Raw genomic sequence first — 5,814 nt, 5'->3', positions numbered from 1 at the left:
AATTAGAAGAAGAAATGTCTTTTTCATTCTAAATATTTGCATATGCCCACTTTATAAAGATATAAACTAGTGATCTATAAACATGTCATGATACCAATTTTCTTGAGCAGGAATCTTATCTTTATATCAACCTAAAACTAAGCACTCCTATCTTTATTAAGCAGGCTATTTTATCACTATGGGCCTCCGCTTGTTTATCTAATTATGGGAATAATAGTAATAATAATATCCTTCATGATATTTTTAAGGAGTGAAGACCAAATTCATGAGAACTATTAAGCACCAGGCCTGCCACATAGCTAAGCACTCAGTATGTGTCAACTGCGATTATTACTTTTCTGTGCCAGTTCTTTCTTCTAGTTACCAGCCAGCTTTTAGCTTTAACCCATCCCCATCTGTGCACGCAGGGAACAGTCACATTCTAACACTCAAAAATAGGGCAGCTCCTCTGTCTCCTCTTTGCCTGAGCAAGATTTAAAACAAACTGTGTATTCAAGCGACCTGAGTTTGGGCTGGGTACATACAGTGTGGCCCAAGTTCACGTGAACTGGAGCAAGAGTGACATAGCAGAACTGAAGGACCTTTGCTCTTTTATGGTGCCAATATCCCTTAGACCATGCCAGGAAACCTAGTGTAAATAACAGCAACTGGAAATGAGAGGATCCAGAAAAGGGTAATGCTGGAGGCAGTTATCAGTTACAGAGAGGAGTCCCGAGGGAACTGGGAATCGGAGAAAGAGAAGTTTAAACTCCGGAGTTCTTGCTTTACCCATTGCATAAGACAAAGTCTGAGTCCATCCACCACACGGGCATACCATGATTAGTTTTAAAAAATAGAGAAAAGGCCTCGTTTAAAAATTAGGGGAAGCAACACCTAATCCAAGTCTGCTAACTTCTAAACCTCATACTCGTCTCATTAAAAATATGGGCTTCAATTAGCATGGGCCTAATCTCTAATATTCAATGAAAAATACTAACCACAGGCTAGTTATGAAGTCTTCACTATTCCTCAGCCCTAAAGGGGAGAACTAAACTGTCAGAAGGGAGAAGGACTTAGAATATATAGGGGTTGGCTGGGATTGGGAAGGAAGAATCAGAAAACATGAGGAACAGAAGTAGCTCTAAAGGACAGGCAGGCTTAAACAGTGTCAACTGAGTTGGTAATTCTATCTTGTGTAATTCTTTCCTCAGTAGAGCTGTGCTAGGTGCACTCAGTTTTACCTGCTTTCTTTCTTTTTTTTTATTGAGAAAAAAAAAAACAAGTTTCCGCCTCCTCCCAGCCTCCCATTTCCCTCCCCCTCCTCCCACCCCTCTCCCCTTCCCCCTACTCCTCTCCCCCTCCCTCTCCAGTCCAAAGAGCAGTCAGGGTTCCCTGCCCTGTGGAAAGTCCAAGGTCCTCCCCACTCTGTCCATATCTAGGAAGGTGAACATCCAAACTGGCTAGGCTCCCACAAAGCCAGCACATTAAGTAGGATCAAAACCCTGTGCCATTGTCCCTGGCTTCTCATCAGCCCTCATTGTTCACCATGTTCAGAGAGTCCTGTTTTATCCCATGCTTTTTCAGTCACAGTCCAGCTGGCCTTGGTGAGCTCCCAATAGATCAGCTCCACTGTCTCAGTGGGTGGGTGCACGCCTCGTGGTCCCGACTTCCTTGCTCATCTTCTCCCTCCTTCTGCTCCTCATTGGGACCTTGGGAGTACTCCAGTGTGGGTGTCTTTCTCTATCTCCATCCATCACCAGATGAAGGTTCTATGGTGATATGCAAGATATTCGTCAGTATTGCTCTAGGATAGGGTCATTTCAGGTTCCCTATCCTCAGCTGCCCAAGGAACTAACTGGGGACATCGTCTTGGGCTCCTGGGAGCCACTCTAGGTTCAAGTCTCTTGCCAACCCTAAGGTGGCTCCCTTAACTAAGAATTGTGCTTCCGTGCTCCCCTATCCAACCTTCCTTTATCCGAATCATCCTTTTTCCCCAAGTTTCCCCCATCCTCCCCTTCTCACTTTTCTCTCCCCATCTCCCCTTACCCCCATCCCACCCCACCCCCAAGATCCCAATTTTCTCCCTGGCAATTTTGTCTACTTCCCATAGCCAAGAGGATAACTATATGTTTTTCCTTGGGTTCACCTTCTTACTTAGCTTCTTTAGGTTCACCAATTGTAGACTCCGTGACCCTTATTTATGGCTAGAAACCAATTATGAGTGAGTACATCCCATGTTCATCTTTTTTGGTCTGGGTTACCTCACTCAGTATAGTGTTTTCTATTTCCATCCATTTGGATGCAAAATTCGAGAAGGCATTGTTTTTTACCGCCGCGTAGTACTCTAATATGTATATATTCCACAGTTTAGTCATCCATTCTTCTATTGAAGGGCATCTAGGTTGTTTCCAGGTTCTGGCTATTACAAATAATACTGCTATGAACATAGTTGAACAAATGCCCTTGTCATATGATCGGGCATCTCTTGGGTATATTCCCAGGAGTGGTATGGCTGGGTCCAGGGGTAGGTTGATCCCGAATTTCCTGAGAAACCGAAACACTGATTTCCGAAGTGGTAGCACAAGATTGCATTCCCACCAGCAATGGATGAGAGTACCCCTTCCTCCACAGCCTCTTCAGCAAAGGCTATCATTGGAGTTTTTGATTTTAGCATTCTGACAGGTGTAAGATGTTATCTCAAAGTTGTTTTGATTTGCATTTCCCTGATCACTAAGGAGGTTGAGCATGACCTTAAGTGTCTTTTAGCCATTTGAACTTCTTCTGTTGAGAATTCTCTGTTCAGTTCAGTGCCCCATTTTTTAATTGGGTTAATTAGCATTTTAAAGTCTAGTTTCCTGAGTTCTCTATATACTTTGGAGATCAGACCTTTGTCTGTTGCGGGGTTGGTGAAGATCTTCTCCCAGTCAGTAGGTTGCCTTTTTGTCTTAGTGACAGTGTCCGTTGCTTTACAGAAGCTTCTCAGTTGTAGGAGGTCCCATTTATTCAATGTTGCCCTTAATGTCTGAGCTGCTGGGGTTATACATAGGAAGAGATCTCCTGTGCCCATCTGTTGTAGGGTACTTCCCACTTTCTCTTCTATCAGGTTCAGTGTGTTCGGACTGATATTGAGGTCTTTAATCCATTTGGACTTGAGTTTTGTGCATGGTGATGGATATGGGTCTATTTTCATTCTTCTACAGGTTGACATCCAGTTGTGCCAGCACCATTTGTTGAAGATGCTTTCTTTCTTCCATTGTATACTTTTAGCTCCTTTATCGAAAATGAGGTGATCATAGGTTTGTGGGTTCAAATTCGGGTCTTATATACGATTCCATTGGTCGACTTCTCTGTTTTTATGCCAGTACCACACTGTTTTCATCACTGTAGCTCTGTAATAGAGTTTGAAGTCAGGGATGGTAATGCCTCCAGAAGATCCTTTATTGTATAGGATTGTTTTGGCTATCCTGGTTTTTTTGTTTTTCCATATAAAGTTGATTATTGTCCTCTCAAGATCTGTGAAGAATTTTGATGGGACCTTGATGGGGATTGCATTGAATCTATAAATTGCCTTTGATAGAATTGCCATTTTTACTATGTTGATCCTCCCAATCCAAGAACAAGGGAAGTCCTTCCATTTTCTGGTATCCTCCTTAATTTCTTTCTTCAATGCCTTAAAGTTCTTGTCAAATAGATCTTTCACTTCCTTGGTTAGAGTTACCCCAAGATATTTTATGCTGTTTGTGGCTATCGTGAAAGGTGAAGCTTCTCTGATTTCCCTCTCTGCTTCCATATTCTTTGTGTATAAGAGGGTGACTGATTTTTTGGAGTTGATCTTGTATCCTGCCACATTACTAAAGGTATTTATCAGCTGTAAAAGTTCTTTGGTGGAGTTTTGGGGGTCGCTTATGTACACTATCATATCATCTGCTTTCTTTCAGACTGCCAGGCTAGGACTGGACGCACGCTCAGACCCATACACTTAACTTGGGGGCAGAATGGGATCTGGGCAGCCTGTTTAGAGACAGGGGGTATCCAAAGAAGGGAAGGGGAAAAGGAAAAAATATTGGAGAAAGAAACTTTCAGGGTGTGGCACCATGAAGGTGGCTACCAACCAAGGAAGTTAAGGTAAAGATGGTGAGGGGTGCCAGTTGGGAGTTTGTAAGGTATCAGAAGGCACCTGCAGGAAAGTGGCAAGCACTCACCGAATATGTAACAGACAGGAACGCAAACCATCGGTTTTAGCTCCACTGCTGCTCCCAAATCGGATGAGAGCAGAGCACAGTTTGACCCAGAGGGTCTCGAAAGCAAACACAGATAGGGGCACTGGAAGTCAAAGAGCAACCTGAGAAGTAAACAACAGTGTGCCTGAAGTCCACACTGAACACCAGTAGAGAGTTCCTGACTCCCAGTCCAAGTTAATGTTTTTACTTACCTGGGGTACCATGAAATGGTTCATGACTACAGATGCTTCCAGCAAAAGCCCCCTGCTGCTTCTCCAGCTGCTGCAGCCTCTGATCCAAATTTCTTAGCCCTGCTTCTGGTCAAAGTCTCATCTCCTGATCCTAACAAAAGCTCCTATCAAGACACTTCATTCATAGCTATACCAGCATCTTGCTTTCTGTCGAGTGCCTTTTTATTTTGCTAGCTAACTGTTCTGGTTCGGGTTCAAGGTTTGGCACAGCTCTTAAGACTCTAGACTTGGAGTCTGGAGATGCAGCTCATTTGGTATAGAAGCTGCCGGGCATGCAGCATACACAAGGCCCTGGATCCCACCCCAGGAGTGCACAAAAGCACTGTGGCGAATGCCTGTTTTTTCCAACACTTAGGAGGTGAAAGCAGGAAAACCAAAAGTCCAGGAAACCCTTGACCACATAGCAAGTTGTGACTGTTTCAAACAACAACACTGGAACCAGGGGTGTGAACAGTGCAGCCCTTTGCACTCCACTGTTGTTATAAGGGCACAGTACCAACACGATGGGCCGTCTTATGCTGGCACCAGGGGTGTGAATAGTGCAGCCCTTTGCACTCCACTGTTGTTATAAGGGCACAGTACCAACACGATGGGCCGTCTTATGCTGGCAGCTGGGTTTCTAAGGAGCTCTTCTGTGATGAGACGTTGGGCTAGCCCATATTGAGTAATTTTTGAGTGACAGAAAGGTGTGTCTCTTCTATTCTCCACCTTCATATGTCTCCTGTCATCTCCCTAGTCAAAACCTCAAGAGAAGGCTCACAGGCTGCATTGTTCAAACCTCAAAAGAGTTCTCTAATTATCGTCTTTAGTGAACAGTAAATTCAGCTTCCTAATCATCTTCTCTACTTTGTCTTTTATATCCATTCAACTCTGGCTGCTTAATCCCCTTTCCTCTGGGTACTTATTTTGTTCTCAACATTTGACACTGTTGAGTGATAATCAACACTCTCTCTTCCTGTAGCTCTTATTGGAATGCAGGCTCACTCTGCGCATCCTCAAGTGAGCCTTCCTTTCAGCTACCTGGCTCTTCTAAAGTTCAGCTCATACCCTTTGATAAGGGATTCCTAAATTTATATCTCAAATCCTGTGCACTCAAACCAAGAGTTCCATTTACATATCCCTGGTAGGACATTAAAGCTAGGGTGGCTCCCATGGAACTCTGGCTTCCCTTCAGAGCTGCCTTTGACATCTTCCTTCACCTACCTCTGCCATCTGCTGGTCCTCAAGTGTAACTTTCTCCTCCCACTGCGTTTCTAGCTTCTCAGTGAAAACATCAATCGTTCTGGAGTTGTTTGAACTAGTGAAAACGGGACGTGAATGCTGTCGTCTCTGCTTTCAAGTTGTCCTGTGTGTTCTTGTGTGAA

Source organism: Microtus pennsylvanicus, chromosome X (assembly GCF_037038515.1).
Source record: "Microtus pennsylvanicus isolate mMicPen1 chromosome X, mMicPen1.hap1, whole genome shotgun sequence".
Taxonomy (NCBI): domain Eukaryota; kingdom Metazoa; phylum Chordata; class Mammalia; order Rodentia; family Cricetidae; genus Microtus; species Microtus pennsylvanicus.
Note: the sequence above shows the minus strand (reverse complement) of the source record.